The 22166-nt window shown below is 44.3% G+C and overlaps 1 non-coding gene across 1 annotated transcript; it reads right to left on the bottom strand.

Annotated features, from left to right (window-relative positions):
* Nucleotides 1–4482: 4482 nt before the first annotated feature.
* Nucleotides 4483–4555, bottom strand: Trnav-aac. Its single transcript has one exon. It is a non-coding gene; the product is annotated as a tRNA-Val (tRNA).
* Nucleotides 4556–22166: the final 17611 nt, after the last annotated feature.

Genomic DNA, 22166 nt, shown 5'->3' on the forward strand with positions numbered 1-22166 from the left:
GATTGTTATCTATGATTAAGTTATGCTCTGTGAAAAATTCTACCCGGCGGCTTCCTCTTTTATTTCTTACCTCAAGTTCATACTCACCTAGTACTTTTCCTTCTCTTCCTTTTTCTACAATCGAATTCCAGTCGTCCATGACTATTAAATTTTCGTCTCCCTTAACTATCTGAATAATTTCTTATCTCGAATCATACATTTCTTCAATCTCTTCGTCATCTGCGGAGCTAGTTGGCATACAAACTTGAACAGATGATAGTCCCAACCCACACTTTTGACAGCATGTCTGTAATTGTTGAATTCGCAGCTATTGCTAGGCGGCGACACGGTTCACCCAAAGCTGCTGGAAAAGGAGGCACAAAAGTGGAGAATTTCGTAAACCATCCCCTCGCCCCACACACGGTGAGATCAGACGACCTTGCACACTAGTGGTACAGTACGAGATCCGCTGGCTTGGTAGGGCAGATGGGTTGTTGAGGTAGCTCATTGTTAAGAAACGCTCTTACACTGAGGTATCAGCGTAGTGGTGCCTTGTCCTGTTGAAAAAAGAAATTTCGATATCTTCTGTTAATCGTGCATAATCTGTGCCTCCCGAGTCGGTATTCAACATGCCTGGCATTGGCGTTAGTCAGTCAGTCAGGTAGCAGCAGCCGGCCGAGACACAAGCAGCAACAGGGGAGTAGCTCCTAACCAGAAGCGAATTGTATATTTTCATCGTTGTGCTTTGGTAGCGTAGTTTTTGAATTTATGCATGTTAATTTAATATTTAATAGACTCTGCTCTCACGTTTACGTTTGTGTCGGAAATTAAACCGATTTTGTGACATATTACAAGTTCCTAAACAGAAGCGAATTAATTAGTCTCACCTGTGTGCCTTGGTAGTTTAGTTTTTGAATTTCAGAGAGCTAGTCTAATTTATTAGACACACTTCTTGCATTACCGTCAGTGTCTAGAGTAGAGGTCCGTAGAGTGTGTCAGTAATCCTTTGTTTGTCTGAGTAGTGTAGTTCTCCATGGTCTTTGGTATAGATAGGGACTAATATTACTGTGTGCGGACGCGAGCCGAGTTGGTGACACTTCGCTCTCAGTTCCAGGTTGTCATGGCTTCGGTTACACAGCTTGAGGCTGCAGTAGATGAGCATCACTGTCGTGGGCCAGCCATGGGGATCCAGCAGAAGTCCAGAACGACCCACGAGTCAACCTACCGGTCTGCACTGGTGGCCAGCCCAGTTACTGCTCGCACTAAGATGGACTCATCACCTGTGGTTGAGTGGAAAGCCGCCTTGTTGCGTGGCAGGTTGCAAAAGATTTCCTGGGTGGCCGAACATAAGGCCTCCCTGCTTAGTCTGACAAACAGGTTCCATTTGCTATCTGTGGCTGACACTGTCCCTCAGCCAGATTCAGTCGCTTGTCCTGTTTCGGAGGAAGTGAATACAGGGTTATTACAAATGATTGAAGCGATTTCACAGCTCTACAATAACTTTATTATTTGAGATATTTTCACAATGCTTTGCACACACATACAAAAACTCAAAAAGTTTTTTTAGGCATTCACAACTGTTCGATATGTGCCCCTTTAGTGATTCGGCAGACATCAAGCCGATAATCAAGTTCCTCCCACACTCGGCGCAGCATGTCCCCCTCAATGAGTTTGAAAACATCGTTGATGCGAGCTCGCAGTTCTGGCACGTTTCTTGGTAGAGAAGGTTTAAACACTGAATCTTTCACATAAACCCACAGAAAGAAATCGCATGGGGTTAAGTTGGGAGAGCGTGGAGGCCATGACATGAATTGCTGATCATGATCTCCACCACGACTGATCCATCGGTTTTCCAATCTCCTGTTTAAGAAATGCCGAACATCATGATGGAAGTGCGGTGGAGCACCATCCTGTTGAAAGATGAAGTCGGCGCTGTCGGTCTCCAGTTGTGGCATGAGCCAATTTTCCGGCATGTCCAGATACACGTGTCCTGTAACGTTTTTTTCGCAGAAGAAAAAGGGGCCGTAAACTTTAAACCGTGGATTGCACAAAACACGTTAACTTTTGGTGAATTGCGAATTTGCTGCAAGAATGCGTGAGGATTCTCTACCGCCCAGATTCGCACATAGTGTCTGTTCACTTCACCATTAAGAAAACATGTTGCTTCATCACTGAAAACAAGTTTCGCACTGAACGCATCCTCTTCCATGAGCTGTTGCAACCGCGCCGAAAATTCAAAGCGTTTGACTTTGTCATCGGGTGTCAGGGCTTGTAGCAATTGTAAACGGTAAGGCTTCTGCTTTAGCCTTTTCCGTAGGATTTTCTAAACCGTCGGCTGTGGTACGTTTAGCTCCCTGCTTGCTTTATTCGTCGACTTCCGCGGGCTACGCGTGAAACTTGCCCGCACGCGTTCAACCGTTTCTTCGCTCACTGCAGGCCGACCCGTTGATTTCCGCTTACAGAGGCATCCAGAAGCTTTAAACTGCGCATACCATCGCCGAATGGAGTTAGCAGTTGGTGGATCTTTGTTGAACTTCGTCCTGAAGTGTCGTTGCACTGTTATGACTGACTGATGTGAGTGCATTTCAAGCACGACATACGATTTCTCGGCTCCTGTCGCCATTTTGTCTCACTGCGCTCTCGAGCGCTCTGGCAGCAGAAACCTGAAGTGCGGCTTCAGCCGAACAAAACTTTATGAGTTTTTCTACGTATCTGTAGTGTGTCGTGACCATATGTCAATGAATGGAGCTACAGTGAATTTATGAAATCGCTTCAATCATTTGTAATAGCCCTGTATATACAGGTAGTCACAGAGGTGGGGATTATTGGTAGGTGGGAGCTTCAAAGTTAGCCGTGTTATGGGGCCCCTTAGGAACGTGGGTGCCAATGATGTGTGTCGCTTTGGATTGGAAGAGATTCTTTCGGGTTTCAAACGGCTATCAGAAGTGGTAAAGGCTGCCAGTCTTGCTTGTGAGATGAAAGTAGGGTTTACCATTTGCTCCATAGTCGACAGGACCGATTGCGGATCTTTGGTACAGAGCCGAGAGGTGGGTCTGAAACAGAGGCTCAGACGGTTCTGCGACCGTGCACGCTGCAGATTCCTCGACCTGCGATATAGGGTGGCGGGGCTTCGGATTCCGCTAAATAGATCAGGAGCCCACTACACGCAGGAGGCGGCTACACGTGCAGCAGAGGTTTGTGGCGTGGATTGGGCGGTTTTTCAGCTTAGAGGGTCTCGGGGAAACACAAAAAGGGCTTCAGTCTCAAAGGGTGCAGATCTAATACTGGAAGAACGTAGATATGGGAACCATCTGTATAACAGCTGTAAATTGTCGTAGCTGTGATGGGAGAGTACCAGAACTCCAAGCGCCAATGGAAAGCAAATGATGCCCAAATCGTTATAGGCACAGAAAGTTGGCTAAAGCCGGAGATAAGTTCATCCAAAATTTTTGCGAGGGCCTAAGGGTGTTCAGAAAGGATAAGCTAAATATAGTTGGCGGTGACATATTTATTTCTATTGGAAGTAGTTTATCTTGTAGTGAAATTGAAGTAGATAGTTCCTAAGAGTTAGTACAGGTAGTGGTCATTCTTGGCAACTGGAATAAAATAACGACTGGATCCTTTTACTGACTTCCCAACTCAGAGGATAAAATTGCCGAAAGGTTCAAAGAAAACTTGAGTCTAATTTCACACACATATCCGTCTCATACAATTATAGTAGGTGGTCACTTCAATATACCGTCGATATGTTGGCGAAAACATTTATTTAAATCCGGAGGTGCGCATAAAACATCATCCGAAATTATACTAAACACATTTTTTGAAAATTATTTCGAGAAATTAGTTCATGAGCCCACTTGAATAGTAAACGGTTGTGGAAACACACTTGACCTCTTGGCAACAAATAATCCTAAGCTAGCAAAGAGTATCAAAACGGATACAGGGTTTAGTGGACGCAGGGTTGTCGTAGCGAGAATGAACACCGTAACTCCACGGAAATCATGATGGCCTGACGCGCGTTTGAAACGTCATCCTCCCGAATGCGAGTCCAGTTTGCTCACCACGGCACCACGTCGCTCGGTGGCGATCTTTTACAGAAGCTCGAAATTTAGCGCGGACTTCAATGCGAGATGCTTATAATAATTTCCACAACGAAACTTTGTCTCGAAACTGGCAGAAAATCCAAAGAGATTCTGGTCGTATGTAAAGTATGCTAGCGGCTATCAATACCTTCTCTACTATCGATGACAGTGCTGCTAAAGCATAGTTACTAAACACAGCATTCCGAAATTCCTTCATCAAAGACGACGAAGTAAATACTCCAGAATTCGAATCAAGAGCAGCTGCGAACATCAGTAACTTACAAGCTGATATCCTCGGAGTAGTGAAGCGACTTAAATCACTTAATAAAAGCAAGTCTGCACCCTGATGGTGGGACGTTTGAAATTGATTTAAATGGTTATAGTAGAGATTGTTGCAAGTGTCTTGAGTGCGACGAAAAAGTGTTTCCGCCCGGAATCGAACCGGGGACCTTCTGCGTGTTAGGCAGACGTGATAACCGCTACACCACAGAAACTGCCACCCTCTGCGCTGCACATATGATACAACTAGTAGGACGATCGCCATTTTGGCGTAAAAATCACTTTGCGGAAACGCACAATGCAGGTATTTCGCATTCCAGTGCAACAATCGACAGCACCCTTGACTGTCTGAATGTCAGCACGAATAAGTGCCCAAGAAGTCGTCGGAAATGCTCGCGGCCGAGTCCTCAGAAGCATCAGTTACTCTTCCTTTCCGTACGAGGTACCGTCAATTAGCGCAGTCACTACTGCAAATGATGTCAGGAAAAGCAATCACTTCGTTAGCTGCAAGGAGCCTGGACCCAGACTGTATACCATTTCAGTGTACGCTGCTGTAATCGCTCAATATTTAACAATCATATACAAGCGCTCGCTCATCGAAAGATCCGTACCCAAAGACTGGAAAGTTGCACAGATCACACTATTATTCAAGATAGGCAATAGGAGTAAACCACTAAATTGCAGACCCATATCATTAACGTCGATGTGCAGCAGGATTTTGGAACATATATTGTTATAGAAAACAAAGTTCTTGTGAAACACAACCAAATCTTTATTCACACGAAGTGTAAAGTGCTATCGACAAGGAATTTCATATTATTTCGTACTTCTAGGTTTTTAGAAGAATGAAAAGTGTGAGGCCATTCACATGAGCCCTAAAACGAATCCGTTAAACTTCGGCCATACGATAAATCAATCAAATATAAAGGCCGTAAATTCCAATACATGCCTAGGAATTACAATTACGAATAACTGTACCTCAAAAGTGGCTTGTAATCAAATTGCATCCTTATGGAATATTGTCTCAGTTACGCGACGGGATTCGTGGTATCCTGTCAGAGAGGTCACAGTTCGTAGTAATTGATGGAAAGTCATCGAGTAAAACAAAAGTGATTTCTGGCGATTCCCAAGATAGCTATACGAACAACTTAGATTGGAAAGAAAACGCACAAAATGTTGTGGGGAAGGCGAACCAAAGGCTGCGATTTGTTGGCAGAATGCTCAGAAGATGCAACAGATCTACTAAAGAGACTGCCATACATACATTTGTCAGTCCTCTTTTGGAGCACTGCTGCGCGGTGTGGAATCCTTACCAGACATGATTAACGAAGTACATTGAGGAAGTTCAAAGAAGAGCAGCGCGTTTTATACTATCGAGAACTAGGGGAGAGAGAGTCAGTGACATGATACAGAATTTGAGGTGAACATCATTAAAACAAAGGTATTTCTTGTTGCTGCGTGATTTTGTTATGTAATTTCAGTTACCAACTGCCTCCTCCGAATGCGAAAGTATTTTGTTGGTTGACGCCGACATTGTGAGTTACGATCATCATGATAAAATAAGGTAAATCAGAGCTCACACGGAAAAAAATCTAGATGTTCACTTTTTCTGTGCACTGTTGGAGAGTGGAAGAACAGAGAATTATTGTGAACGTCGTTCGATGAACCGTCTGCAAGGGCACTTACGTGTAATTTGCAGAGTATCCATGTAGAGGTAGATGTAGAAGTAGAAGAAACCGGCATACAGCTGCTGGGGGATAGAATCCGGCAGACTGCTCTGGCGTTCTATGCAATCGGCTCGTCCTGGACCTGGGCCATCAACAACACCGCAGGCCAACAGCAACTTGGCCGGACTCGCTACGAGAATAATTTTCTCCACGACTGCTTGCGGGCAATTCGCCTCCACATCACAGGTGGCTAATCCTACTACGAGAATATTTTTCTTCACAGCAGCCTGAGGGCAAGCATCTTCACTACACCTGACGCCATTATAGCAAGTCAGGTAAGCGTAACACCACAACGATAGGTTTTAACAGGAAAAACATTCTGATGTTTAACCGGTACACCTGTCGAGTAAGGAATACTTTCCAAATAAACGACAAGTGTCAATGGTGAAAAAAGCCAATTCCTAATCACATTCAGGTTCGCGACATCCGTAACTGTCTATCCAGAAAAAAGCTGTGTGTTTTTGCTTATCTGCAGCATGAGGAGCGTGTAATGATTGAATCCTGTACAGTTTGTGAGAGGGAGGCGTTTGGAATGGCTGACTCTCGGCTGGTACGACGAGTGGACTTCTGTGAACTAGTTCAAAAACTCTCTGGACCGAGCTAACGTCCTGAACGAGCACACAGGGATTTCCACTTCCATAAACAACCAGTGTCTGGAATATGTTCGTTCCATCGGCGAATGCTTCGACTATAGGAAACGCAATGAAAAAAAAAAAAAAAATTGCAACACCAAGAAGAAGTTGTGTGACATAAATGAAAGTTGGTAGACATGTTTTTACATCTGCAAGATGATGTCTATTCGAATTTCGCGCCAGTGGCATAAGAGTGGCGCTAGTAGTGCCACAATGAAGATGCAAATCAGGTTTGCTTTAAATACGCGCCGTAACGGTCGTGAGCGTTAATTACCTTTGAGACTGAACAAAGTGAGTTGGTGATAGTCGAGAATGTCTTTAAGTGGACAAAGATGCCATTATCAATACCCCACTGAGTTTGAACGTGGTCTTGTAGTAGGGCTACGAGAAGCTGGATGTTATTTCTGCGATAATGGAGAAAAAATTGGCAGGAATGTAGCAGTTACATATGATTCCTTTTAGCGGTGGTCACGAGAGTGTACAGTCGCAAGAGCCCGGTCTCTGGACGGCCATGTGGCATTACCGAGGGGGAAAACCATCGTACTGTATATGCAGCGCCAATATGAGCAGCAGTTGGCACCACACTGACACAACGAACTAAATCATTTACTTCAAGGACAGCTCCTGGCCAGACACCATGTAGGGTGCATTCCACTGACCCCAAACCATCGCCATTTGTGACTTCAGTGGTGTCAAGCGAGAGTTAATTGCAGGGGAGGGTGAAGGTCTGTTTTGTATTCTGATGGAAGCTGGTTCTGCCTCGGTGCCAATGATGACCGTGTTGGTTAGAAGGAGGGCAATTGAGGGCCTGCACTCAACATGTATGCATGCTAGACACACCGGACCTACATGTGGAGCTATCGTCTGTTGTGCTTCCATTTATGAACAGCATTTCAGAGGATGTTTTCCAATAGGTTGACGCTCACCCATATACCACTGAAGTTCCCGCACATGCTCCACAGAGTGTCGACATGTTGCTTTGGCCTGCTCTATCACCAGATCTGTCTCCCATTGAGCACATGCGGGACATCATTGGACGGCAACTCCAGCATTATCCACAAACAGCCTTAACCGTCCCTATATTGACCGACCAGGTGCATCGGGTATGAAACTTCTTCTCACAAACTGACATCCAGCACACGTTCTGCGTCATGTATACACGTTAGTGTGATTACATACAACATTACGAATGTTACACCGGTTATTAATTTACCAGCATATTATATTTGCAATGTCTTTTGTTGCACTTACTTTAACCTGAGGTCTTACAATGTTAGTCACTTCGATATGTTAGCTAGAGAAATGTATTCCTGAAATTTCATTACTCCACATTAATTATTTTTTGGTGTTGCTTTTTTTCCGTCAGTGTGTGCGAAATACACTGTGTAACCTTCCCCTCACTTATCGACCTTAATGACAGTGAAAAATTAAACCGCGTGTACCTAATGGAAATTTGGGAAAAGCAATCGTCACCGAAGTTAATTTGTCGGTAAAGAGGGAGGAAAGTGTTACATCTAAATGAAAGGAAAAATGCAAATGAAATTGGTGGAAATTAATTTTGAGAAAAGAGTAAAATTAATAAAGAAAGTAAATGTGCGGTCATTACGTTAACAATTAATTGGCGTTAATTAGATATTTGAGATTTGGGGAAAATTACGGTCGCCAGTGCTATGGACAACTACTATAATAACTGAAAATGAAAGATTAATGCACATATAATTAGCACTAAAAGCGTGGCAACTGAAGGTTGACACGTGTAGTATGAAAAACTGAATGTTTGTCAGAAGTAATAAATTTCGCTACACTCTGACTTAATTTAGCAAAAGAATTAATAAAACTGGAAAATTAAAAGTTAATTTAGTGACTGAAATTAATAGTGAACTTTGTTTCTGAAGCACTACGAAATTCAATAAAATAAGGTTAGTCTTGGGCTACCTCAACAATCATTTCAAAAGCTACTTGAATCTACGCAATTTAGAAATAAGAGATTTAACTTTGAACTTGAATTAAATGATTCTGAACAATTAACAATAGTAAAATTTAGTACGTACCAAGCTGAGCTGCAGTCACAGGTAAGCTAAAATATGGTAACAAAACTCGCACTCTTAATTTGTGCTTGTGTAATCTAAATATTGTAGCCAGCTATGAATACTTTAACTGAACTTTGAAATTAAAGCAGTGAAATGGAATGATATTACTTTAATGCTGGCGTTTGAATTTCAACGACACTCGGGTTCATTCCGGAAAAGGAAGGGGCTCTGCTTGGTATTGCAATTGGGACAATGAGCAACAAAGGTTCATGCTAAGTTGCTGTAATTTTGTGAGGCAAATGGGACAATTTTAAAAGCTGAGGTCTGCCATACAGTTCTAAAACTTTACGTGCTTCTAGTCTTCCTTGTTGGTTGATTGAAGGTTTGAAGTCGTCGGTCGAGGAGGTGGCGACAGTCACGCATTGTCGGCCGTCGCTGTTGCAGAAGCTGTATGTCGGCGCGCCTTCTTCTCGACACTGTCACCAGGCGAAACGGGCTCTTGCACCAGCTAATGCTTCCCGTCCGCGACACCGTGTCAGAAACTATCATAGCAAGTCGGGCGCAATTACATGCTGCCAAACCCCGAAAGCGCGGCAACTCGCGGGAGCGTCACTCAACACACCTGCTCCACCGCCCTATCCAGCCAGAATCTCTCTCTGCCCGCGCTCCATACGGCCGAGTTAACAGTACCAAAGATCCTAAACACTTTGGTTCTCCACACGACCTATCGATGTAATCATTCGATAGCATAGTCTTCCCTAGTCCAGACCCCGCGTAAAAATACAAATAATATTTACAAAAGAAACCAATTATACATCGACATTAATGCATAATTATATATATATATATATATATATATATATATATATATATATATATTTATATATATATATGATCACCCAGTACTTTGGCTCCCAGGCCCAGTGACTCTGCATAACCGTACAGACTAGCCTAGCACGCCACCCTCATGAATCCAAATCCCTATCATGCCTCGGCCCACTCAATATTCCCCCTAAACACTAACAGCATTGCAGACGCTCTCAAACTGCATTGGGATAGCACAGCAGCACCGAAATAAATGGGAACCCTGCTCGAAACTCAGGCGTACCTGCTTTTATTGAAACGAAGCTATATGATCCCAGAGACAGTTTGAAATCAGAAACATCTAAGACGCAAATATATAAAGCAAAGCAACAAATGAGAATTTGTACCAATGTTGGGATTCGAACATGGGTCTCCTGCTCGCTAAAGAGATGTGCTAACTATCAGCCACGCTGGCACAGTGGCTCTGTACAACTTCACGGACTACCTTAACACAGCTCCCTCATAAATCCAAATTCCCATTCACGGCTCAACGCAGTTGGTATTCCCGCTGAATTCCAACAGCTTGGCAGAGGCTCTCCAACTGTAAAGGAACAGCATCTCACAACCGAACGAATTAGTGGATCCTGCCTGAAACCCACGAATATGTGTTTTTAATCAAAGGAACTTATATGGTACCAAAGACCTTACCCGGTACCAAACGTCTGTGATGCAAATCTGGGCCGGCCGAAGTGGCCGTGCGGTTAAAGGCGCTGCAGTCTGGAACCGCAAGACCGATACGGTCGCAGGTTCGAATCCTGCCTCGGGCATGGATGTTTGTGATGTCCTTAGGTTAGTTAGGTTTAACTAGTTCTAAGTTCTAGGGGACTAATGACCTCAGCAGTTGAGTCCCATAGTACTCAGAGCCATTTGAACCATTTTTTTGCAAATCTGGAGACTGAAATGACGAATGAAAATTTGTACCAAGGCAGGCATTCGAATTTGGATTGAGGAGGGAGGCGTGCTAGGGTCTCCGTGCAGTTGTGCAAAGCCTGTGTGCCAGGGTGGCGTAGTGGTCAGCGTGTGTTCCTAGTTAGCATAACACATGGGTTCGAATGCCGGCCTTGGTACAAATTTTCATTCGTCGGTACAATCAGAGTATACACAATAGAAACGATGTTCCAGGTGAAATGGAAAAAAACAGTATCCTTTTCTTAATTCATAGTGCATATAGTTTTAGTGCTAAGATTGCATCAAACGGTCGAAATATTTCATTTCGCCCGAGTGGTTGCCGATGCATTTTTACTCGAGTGCCGAAAGAGGAGAGAGGGAGGCGATTAGACGGAGTGGCGGGGCGGCCCTTCTGCTGTGTCCAGCCAGCTCCCAACCCCTCAGCTACTGGCCCCCACTGCTGCTGCCTGCGGGCGCTGCTACATCCCGCTAAGAGGACCGCCGCACGCCGGCCGCCTTTGATCCTGCATCACAGACAGCCGCTCCCTGCTGGCCGGCAAAAACTTGGCCGGAGCAGCCCCACAGCCGCAGGCGGTCAAACTTGCGTTTGTCTGCCCGCGGATCCGTGCACTCGAGTTATAAGCCGTTGCTTGGCCCATTGGCTCCCTGAATCCCTATTGCGAAATTGTACAACACTGTACTCTGCTTGTAACCTTTGTGCTCCAGGATCTGCTGCGCTTAGCTAAAGTAAGGGCTTCACCATTGTTGTTGTGGCCCTCTGAAAACTCTGCTTTTAGAGCAGTAACATACTGTTACAGTTCACGTTATCAACTTTCACCTCAGTAGCCAGGATCGGTGAGACTCACAAGTGCGACAAGTCTGCTTCCGGAGATACTGGGCTCTAATCCTAGTGGTGCCAAAAATAAATCATCTTCTTCTACATCTGTATCTCCGCATGCTATCATACAATGAGGTGACAAAAGTCATGGGATGGCGATATGCACATTTATAGATAGCGGTACTATGACGTACACAAGATATGAAAAAGGACAGTACCTTGGTGGAGCTGCCATTTTTACTCAAGTGATTCGTGCGGAATGGTTTCTGACGTCATTATGGCTGCACAACGGGAATCGACAGATTTTGAACTCGGAACGGTAGTTTAAGCTAGACGAATGGGACATTCCATTTCGGAAATGGAAATGAGCGTGTGGGATCGTTGGCCGGGAGGCCGCATCCGGGGAAGTTCGGCCGCCAAGGGCAAGTCTTATTCCAATCGACGCCACATTGTGCGACTTGCGCGCCGGTGAAGAGGATGAAATGTTGATGAGGACAACACAACACCCAGTCCACGAGTGGAGAAAATCTCCAACCTGGCTGGGGATCGAAACCGGAAATCGTTAGGGAATTCAGTATTACGAGATCAATAGTGTCAAGGGTTTGCTGAGGATACCAAATTTCAGGTATGACCTCTCACCATGGACAAAGCAGTACCAACGGCCTTCACTTACCGACCGAGACAGCGACGTTTGCGTAGATTTGTCAGTGCTAACAGACAAACAGTACTGCATGGAATAACCTCAGAAATAAATGTGGGACGTACGACGAACATATCCGTTAGGACAGTGCGGTGAAATTTGGCGTCAGTGGGCTATGGACACGACAAGATCAACACTATTGTCTTTACTAACAGCAAATAGCCTGCAGCGCCTCTCCCGGGCTCGTTACGATACCAGTTGGACCCAAGACGATAAGAAAGCTGTGGCCTGGACAGATGAGTACAGATTTCCGTTCGTAAGAGCTGATGAGAGTTCTGGATTGTGGAGCAGATCCCACAAGGCCATGGACCCAACTTGACAACAAGACACTGCGCAAGCTGGTGGCGGCTCCATAATGGTTCAAATGGCTCTGACACTATGGGACTTAACATCTGAGGTCATCAGTCCCCTAGATCTTAGAACTACTTAAACCTAACTAACCTAAGGACATCACACACATCCATGCCCGAGGCAGGATTCGAAACTGCGACCGTAGCAGTCGCGCAGTTCCAGACTGAAGCGCCTAGAACCGCTCGGCCACCTCGGCCAGATGCTCCATAATGGTGTGGGCTGTGTTTACATGGAATGATGTGAGTCATGATTATGTTCTGCTACTTGGAGACCATTTGCAGCCATTCATGGACTACATGTTCCAAGACAACCATGGGGTTATTATGGATGACAATGCGCCATGTCACGGGACCATAGTTGTTCGCGACTGGTTTGAAGAACATTCTGGACAATTCTAGCGAATGATTTGACAACGCATCGAACATTTATGGCACATAATCGCGAGGGCAGTTCGTGCGCAAAATCCGCCACCGGAAACAGTTTCGGAATTACGGACGGCTATAGAGGCAGCGTGGCTCAATATTTCTGCAGATGGCTTCCAACGACTTGTTACGTCATGATACGCCAAGTTGCTGCTAAACGCCGGGCGAAAGGGGATCCGACACGATGTTAGGAGGTAATCCTTGAGTTTTGTCACCTCCGTATATTGTAAGTCTCGGAAACTACGAGGAGAACTTGTTGCTGGTGTCGTTTTTGTCTTCAGTCCTAAGGATGGTTTGATGCAGCTCTCCATTCAGGTCTGTTCTGCGCAGACCTTTTAATCTCTGCATAACTACTGCAATCTACATCCACTTAAATCTACTTATTGCGTTCTCTCTGGTCTCTCACTGCAGTTTCAGCCCTCCACACTTAGTTCCCTCCATTAAGAAACTGCTGCCTCAAGAGGTGCCCCATCAGCTAAACCCTTTTTTCGTCAGATAGTGCTCTAAGTTCTTTTTTCTCCAATTAGATACACTTTTTCTCTTTAGTTGACCGGTCTACCCAGTTAATCCTCAGCATTTTCATGTAAAACCACATTATACAAGCTTCTTCTATTTTTTTCTTGTCTAAACTGTTCATTGTTCATTTTTCACTTCTGCACAAAGTTGAATTCGAAACAAGTACCCCCAGAAGAGACTTCCTAAAAGCTAAATTAACTAATTTCTCTTTACAGAAACAGTTGTCTTGCTATTTACTGTCTGCATTTTATATTCTCTCCACTTCGTTCATCTGAGTTAGTTTGCTGTCGAAGAGCAACACTCCATCTATTACTTTTAGTCTTTCTTTCGTAATGTAATTCCCTCAGCCTCTCCTGATTTAATTCGACTACGTTCCTTTGTCCTTGTTTACTTATGTTGATGTTCATCGTACAACTTCTTTTCAAGAGACTAAACATTCCATTCAATAGCTCTGTCGTGTCCTTTACCGTCTCTAACAGAATTACAATGTCATCAGTAAATCTCAATGTTTTTATTTCTTCTCCTTGAACATGACTTCCGTTTTCATATTTCTTCTGCGTTTTCACCAGTGCTTGCTTGATGTACAGATTGAATAACATTGGCGGATAGACTGCAATCATGTCCCACCGTCTTCTCAATTACTGCTTTTATAGCTGCAGTCTGATTTTTGGAGAAGCTGGTGACAAACTTTCGCTCCCTGTTTAATATGTGCTGCCTTTAGAATTTCGAAGAGTGTATTCCAGTTCACATTTTCAAATCCTTTCTCTAAATCCGCAACTGATACTTCTCCGGAATGCAAACTGATCTTCCCTGTGATTGGTTTCTACCAGTTTTTCCATTCTTCTGTAAAGAATAAGTGCCAGTATTTTGCGATCATGACTGATTAAACTGACAATACAGTAATATTCAGAGCTGTCTTCTTTGGAAATGGAATTATTGCATTCTTCTTGAAATACATCGTAACTCGAATAGTTTTGTTATGTTTGGAAAAACTGGACAGGAATTCCGCCTTATTCAAGACACCAGTATGGCATGTTTTCCCAAGGATATCAGTAATTCTGAGGGAATGTCGCTCTGTTTCGACTTATTTCGTTCAGTGCTCTGTCAAATTCTGCTCACAGTATCATAACTTCCGTCTCATCTACTTCCCCTTTCTACAATATTGTCTCTCAAGTTTATTCCCCTTGTATAGCCTCCTATACACCGAGGTGACCAAAGTGCTGCTAATATCGCGTCGGACCTTAGTTATCCTGATGCAGAGCAGCAGCTCGACGTGGCGTGGACTCAACAAGTCGCTGGAAGTCCCCAGCAGAAATACTGGGCCACGCTACCTCTGCAACCGTTCGTAATTGCGAAAGTTTGCCAGAGCGGGATTTTGCGCACTAATTAACCTCTCGATTATGTTCCGTAAATGTTCAGTGGGATTCAGGCGCTACAGTCTGGAACCGAGCGACCGCTACGGTCGCGGGTTCGAATTCTGCCTCGGGCATGGATGTGTGTGATGTCCTTAGGTTAGTTAGGTTTAATTAGTTCTAAGTTCTAGGCGACTTATGACCTCAGAAGTTAAGTCGCATAGTGCTCAGAGCCATTTTTTTTTTCTTATTCAGGCCGGGCGATCTGGGTGGCCAAATCATTCGCTCGAGCTGTCGAGAATGTTCTTCAAAGCAATCGCGAACAGATGTGATCCGGTGACTTGGCGCACTGTCTTCTATAAAAACTCCATCGTTATTTGGGAACAGGAAGTCCATGAATGGAAGCAAAAGGTCTCCAAGTACCCGAACGTAACCATTTTCAAAAATGGTTCAAATGGCTCTGAGCAATATGGGACTTAACATTTGAGGTCATCAGCCCCTAGAACTTAGAACTACTTAAATCTAACTAACCTAAAGACATCGCACACGTCTATGCCGGACGCAGGATTGGAACCTGCGACCGTAGCAGTCGCGCGGTTCCGGACTGAAGCGCCTAGAACTTCTCGGCCACCGCGGCCGGCTAACCATTTTCAGTCATTGATCAGTTCAGGTGGACTAGAGGACCCAGTCCATTCCATGCAAACACAGCCCACACCATTACGGAGCCACCACCAGTTTGCGTAATGCCTTGTTGACAACTTGGGTCCATGGCTAGTGTGTTGGTCTGCGCCACACTGGAACCCAACCATCAGCTCTTACCAACTAAAACCGGGCCGGCCGAAGTGGCCGTGCGGTTAAAGGCGCTGCAGTCTGGAACCGCAAGACCGCTACGGTCGCAGGTTCGAATCCTGCCTCGGGCATGGATGTTTGTGATGTCCTTAGGTTAGTTAGGTTTAACTAGTTCTAAGTTCTAGGGGACTAATGACCTCAGCAGTTGAGTCCCATAGTGCTCAGAGCCATTCGAGCCAACTAAAACCGAGACCCATTTGACGGTTTCCCAGTCGTGTAGGGCCCAACCGATACGGTCATAGCCCAGGAGAGGCGCTGCAGGCACTAGCGTCGGTCGTCTGCTGTCATAGTCTGCTGCCACAGTCCATTTCGCCGCACTGTTGTCTTACGTTCCAGGTTGATTTACGCAGTTATTTCACGCATCGTTGCTTCTCTGTTGGCACTGACAGCTCTACGCAAACGTCGTTGCTCCGTGATGGCTCTCGGCCACTGTGTCGTCCTTGGTGAGAGGTCACACTTGAAATTTGGTATCCTCGGCACACTCGCGACACTGTGGATCTCTGAATGTTGAATTCCCTAACGATTTCCAAAATGGAATGTCCCATGCGCGTAGCTCCAACTACCATTCTGCGTTCAAAGTCAGGGCAGTAAAACACAATGAACAACAAGTACTACAGCAGCGACCGAGTAGCGCCTTTGCTTAGCGGTAGCATCAGCGCGGGCCTGGAATGTGTTGTTGCGGCTGGAGTACTGGTTGCTCTATGTGTTTTAGTGTTCCTGTTATAAATGTCGATAAAACGAATATCGTGATAGACTAATTTGGTATCGCTCTGTCGAAAGGGTACGTAAAATTCCGAGTTAAAATCGTTTTCTATGTAACGGGAAACCAATTGACGCTTTCCGTTAACGCTGGCCAGTGTAGGAAAGACGTGACGAATGGTATTTGTTTCGGTTGAGATTGCAAAAACAAAACTGTAGATTTCTTAGAAACACCAGAGAAAATGCGCCTGGCGACAATAGGAGAGACACTCTGTGTATATGTAAGGACATCCTCACGATTCGGATAAACGACAATTTAATTATGACTTCCTTTGTGGATGCATTAAGCTCTCCTACTATCTTTCCAATTGGATTGATAATAGCCATTCAACCTTCATTCGCATAAGATAAAAGAAAATTATCGGACATTTGATTTTTGGGACTATCAATCTGTCTGCATGAACTTACATTTACGATGAGATTCAGGTTACATACTGTGTACGCTCTCCTACTTTTCGCAACCGTTTTCAAATGATGCTACTTTTCTCTGTCCAAGTTCGCAGATCGACAAACACTTTCATTCACCTGCTCAGGTTATTTTGCAGGGTATTTAAGTTGTGAGTAGTAATGACCGTATCAGACATCCCTGAGCCACACCTGATCCTGTTTTAGCTTCTGACGACAGCATCATTCGGCTAACAAAGTCAGAGGAGCCTTACGTCAATATTTCGGTACGTCTTACGAGTTTTCGTAAAAGGACTGATACGCTGACTCTATAGATTTCGTGAGTATACGACGGTATTTCAAGCAGAACGTTACACTTTATAATGGAAGGTCAAGTAACTTTTACTGGATGATCCGCTACACATCAAAATGACACAAATACATTAAACTATTTTTCAACATAGTCACGAAGCATCTGAAAATCATGATTTACGTTAGGAATGTTCTGCCTGTTGTTCAGTTCCACGACGACAGAACTCCACTCCTTCGTCACGGAGCCAGCCGAAAACCACTGTCTGAAAGTGCTCATGGTTGGATTTGTGAATCGAATGATTGTGTGGAGTAGATATATATATATATATATATATATATATATATATATATATATATATATATATATAGAGAGAGAGAGAGAGAGAGAGAGAGAGAGAAGAGCTTGTATATGACATACTGTAAGTGAATAAGAGTATTTGTCATGTGCTGATGCTTGATGTGTAATTGTGAAAAAATGAAAAATTCGTGCCGTAACTTTTGCGAGTGCTCGAACAACCAATCAGCGCTCGTCACCTTGTACTTCATGTCAAGAGAATAATAGTACAGAGCAAAATATTTAATGCAGTTCTAAGACGTAATAAGGAGCTCAAGTCCGCACCTTAATTTCTGTAACCACTTTGTTACCGGTAGTCGACTGTAGTTGCATTCGCAGTAGTACAATCGTCGCTGAGGAAATTTTGAGATTGTAAAGGATTCTCCCAAGAACAAACAATCTGCGAAAACCTCCACATGCTGCTAAACGAGGTTTCAACACGCATTTCTGCTACGAAATGTAATTGTGCGGGGACAGAGCTTACGAGTAGCCCGCATGCTGTCAAGTACCCTACCAAGGCCGGACAGGAGTAGCGAGTAGCGACACGCGATGCCATCTGTCACGCATTTTCGCACACGAGCTCAGTTCTGGCGGGCGCCGACAGAGCGCACCACCCAACAGGAATTTCAGTAAGATTCTGCTCGTTGGAATAATCATTTCTTTACGCTCCAAATCATAGTGATATGAACGAAATGAAAGTAAGGTTCAAGAAGGGATACCACTATAAAGATTCGCCGATGAAATTGCACTATCTTAAGTGAAAGTGAAGAAGAATTAAAGCAGGACGTGTTGAATGGGATGAATAGTGTAATCTCTCTCACCTGCGCAGTTCCTACAGGAGTAACAGAAATGAGATTAGTAATTAAACTTACATGCTAACTGGGAACCACGAAGCAGACGTAGTGAAGGAATTCAGCTACCTTGGAAGCAAAATAACACATGACGGACGAACTAAGAAGGACATAAAAGCAGGTTACCAAAAGGAAAGGAAGTCTGCAATATCGATCATCGGCCTTAATCTTAGGAAGAAATTTCTGAGTTTCTGCGTTTGGAACACAGTATCGTATGATAACGAATCATAGTCTTTGGGAAAAACAGAGAACAGAATCGAAGTGCTTGAGATGTGCTGTTGAAGGATGTTGATAATTGGGTGGACTGATAAGGAACGAGGAATTTCTCCACAGAATCGGCGAGGAGAGGAACGTATGGAAAACATTGACAGGAAGGGACACGGTTACGCACGTGTGCTAAGACATCAAGGAACAACGATCATGATATTATAGGGAGCTGTAGAGGGTAAAATCTGTGCGGGAAGATAAAAATTGGAATATATCCAACAAGTAACAAGATTTAGGGCGCAAGTGCTACAATGATAAGGAAGCATTACCTGTTGACCTCATATTTTACGGACAAAATAGCTCACTTGCAAGATATCAGCCTTAACAATTGATCTCTCTCGAAAAATTGCTCCATAATTCTAATGGTACAAAGTTATGAGTTTCTGAAAGCATAACTCTTATACATGCCCTCAATGGATGTTTGTCACTCACTCCGTCCCACAGTAGTCACGTAAAGCCCGAGTGTGAAGTACTTTACAGCAGAGTGAGTACGAGGTTTGTGAAATACTGATTTCACAATGGTAATATTCTTTGCCCACTGTGTCAGAGTGCGCGGTTTCTGACCTGTTGCTGGTGTCAAAGATCTCTTCGCTTTGTGTTTATGATGCCGTTCACAAATGCAGTGCAAACGACTGAAACGAATTAGCGTGTCATTAAAAAATTAGTGTAGCGCTATTTACTGATTAACATCGCTGTTGTGCGTCAATTTCTTTGGATTTTAAAGCTGTCACTGTTTAAGTGAAGAACATTTGCAGGAAATGCACTATTTTTCTACGTGACTGGTATTATTTTATTGTAAATCGAAACCCGTTAACATCATTTCCTAATAATTCTTCAGGTGCTTAGGTTTATTCGTTTTGATTTTGAGGCTCTACATAACTATTGAATATCAGCACGAGAATGTTGTTAAAATAGTATCCAGTGTGTAGATGTGTGAGGTTGACTTATTACGTACTCCTATCGTTTACTATTGTTCGCGTAGAATTTCATATGTTCTCCAACAAGATTTCAAAACACATTGGGCAGATGTCTCCACCTACCTCTCCTTTTCCCTCGCATTCTACGCGCCGCGAGTTGGCGAACTCTGGTTTTGCTTCGTGCTTGGGCATTAGGCAGCTGCAATGTGACAAAGTGTCAAACAATCTACTTGCGCAAGTTTAAAAGCTGTACTTTCAGAAACTAACCACTGTGTGCTGCGTGAATTATGTCCCTGATTTCCGCACAGGATCGATTGTTTCCTTGTGAGGTGAAGAGGTTGGCATAACAGAGGAATTGTGGACCGCATGAAACTAAATTTAGTGGTAAGATGGAGGTGTAGAATATTCACAGATTCCCCTCTTCAGGCTAATTATTGAAATCTTCTACGATGTTATCTACAAGATACTACAACTAGATCTTCATCTGTACACGAGAAGCTGCTGTACGGTGGATATAGAAGTATACATTATGTGTGGCTCCTGCAGTCCACTTATTCTAGTACACAGAGGACGTCGAATTCGTTGCCCTACACCTTGCACTTTGTAAATTCCAGTGCTCGGTCCCACGGCAGCTCATGCAGTCAAGGTGCAACCAAATACTTCGTAAAATAAAACTTTACACATTAAAAAATAAAAACAAATTACAAAATGAACCTCACGCCACGACTTCAGTCTAAAGAATTTTAACCGTTGTGAGGAGTACTGCTATCTTTCACACTGTGACATGTCGTTATGGTGCACGTTACTTATTGCACATCGCTGAGCGGAGAATGAGAAGATTATTGTTGCAGAGAGGCTGGAGCAGATTGTTGCGAAACAAAACCAAGAGTTAGAAGAGAAATGTGAGTTTGTCAGACTGTAAGAAAACTGAAGAGATGTTGTTTGGGTAGCAAGAAGAAAAAAGTTTGTCGTACGAAGAGGTTGAGGAGATGTCGTTCGATAAATACTGGTCTAAAAGCATGAAAGATGAGAGTTTAAACTTTATTTGTAACGAGCACACTAGCAGAGATACGTCGAAATGTACACAAAATGTTTAGTAAAGGAATTAGGAAGGAATTAGTATTTTGCTGTTCGGTATAAAGAGAATAACATTGTACGCAGGGCGACCCATTGGCTAACTTGCAAAGTTTGTGGTCATCTAACTTGAGCAACCATGAAACCTGTAGTAGAGCAGCCATGACGAAGATTCACACAAAGCAGAACAAGAGAAATACAAACGAAAGAACATCGGAAGACGTGATTACTGTCGTGAAGGCGCGCCAGATTATTACGGCACGCTGACTTACTGAAAGAAACAAAAAGAAGTTGAATGAGAAAAGGAGCGAATGGCGAGGGTCAAACGAGTGTGCTCGAACTGGCGTGAAACACAAGAGGCAGAGCTGAATGACATACACTGAAGAGCCAAAGAAATGGTACACCTGCCTAATATCGTGTAGGGCCCTAGCGAGCACACGTAAGTGCCGCAGCAGGACGTGGCATGGACTCGATCATGTCTGATGTAGTCCTGGAGGGAACTGACGCCATGAATCCTACAGCGCTGTCCATAAATCCGTAAGAGTACGGGGGGGGTGGAGATCTCTTCTGAACAGCACGTTGCAAGGCATCCAAGATATGCTCAATAATGTTCATGTCTGGGGAATTTGATGGCCAGTGGAACTATTTAAAATCAGAAAAGTATTCCTGGAGCCACTCTGTAGCAATTCTGGACGTGTGGGATGTCCCATTGTCCTGCTGGAATTGCCCCAGTCCGCTGGAATGCACAATGGACACGAATGGATACAGGTGATCAGACAGGATGCTTACGTACGTGTCACCTGTCACAGTCGTATCTAGACGTATCAGGGGTCCCATATCACTCTAACTGCACACGCGCCACACCATTACAGAGCCTGCGCCTGTTTGAACAGTCCCCTGCTGACATGCAGGGTCCGTGGATTAATGGGGTTGTCTCCATACCCGCACACGTCCATCTACTAGAAGCAATTTGAAACGAGACTCGTCCGACTAGGCAACATCTTTCCAGTCATCAACAGTCCAATGTCGGTGCCGACGGGCCAAGGCGAGGCGTAAAGATTTGTGTCGTGCAGTCATGAAGGGTACACGAGTCGGCCTTCGGCTCCGAAAGCCCATATCGATAATGTTTCGTTGAATGGTTCGCACACTAACACTTATTGATGGCCCAGCACTGAAATCTGCTGCAATTTGCGGAAGGCTTGCACTTCTGTCACATTGAACGATTCTCTTCAGTCGTCGTTGGTCCCGTTCTTGCAGGATCTCTTTCCAGCCGCAGCGATGTCGGAAATGTGAGGTTTTACCGCATTCCTGATAATCACGGAACACTCGTGAAATGATTGTACAAGAAAATCCCCACTTCATCGCTACTTCAGAGATGCTGTGTCCCATTGCTCTTGCGCCGACTACAACGCCACATTCAAACTCACTTGAATCTCGATAACCTGCCACAGTAGCAGCAGTAACCGATCTAACAACTGCGCCGTCAATAATTTCTACCAATGAACAGTCTTACTTCAGTGCTGTGCGTGCGACGAAACTCTGAGCCGTCGACGAATCTGTGTTGCTGGAACTGCTGCTGTTGTTGAAGACGGTAGCATCTTGTGGGGCCACGGCTAATTATATGGACGGGCAATCGTAATTAATACAACCTCTTCCGCCCGGCCCCTGTCAGTACTCCTGCTCCAGACATCTGGCCGGTGCGCGTACATGATGCCGCCGAAATTGGTACTCTCTAATGCGAGAGCGTTTAACACCACAC

Source organism: Schistocerca americana, chromosome 1 (assembly GCF_021461395.2).
Source record: "Schistocerca americana isolate TAMUIC-IGC-003095 chromosome 1, iqSchAmer2.1, whole genome shotgun sequence".
NCBI lineage: Eukaryota > Metazoa > Arthropoda > Insecta > Orthoptera > Acrididae > Schistocerca > Schistocerca americana.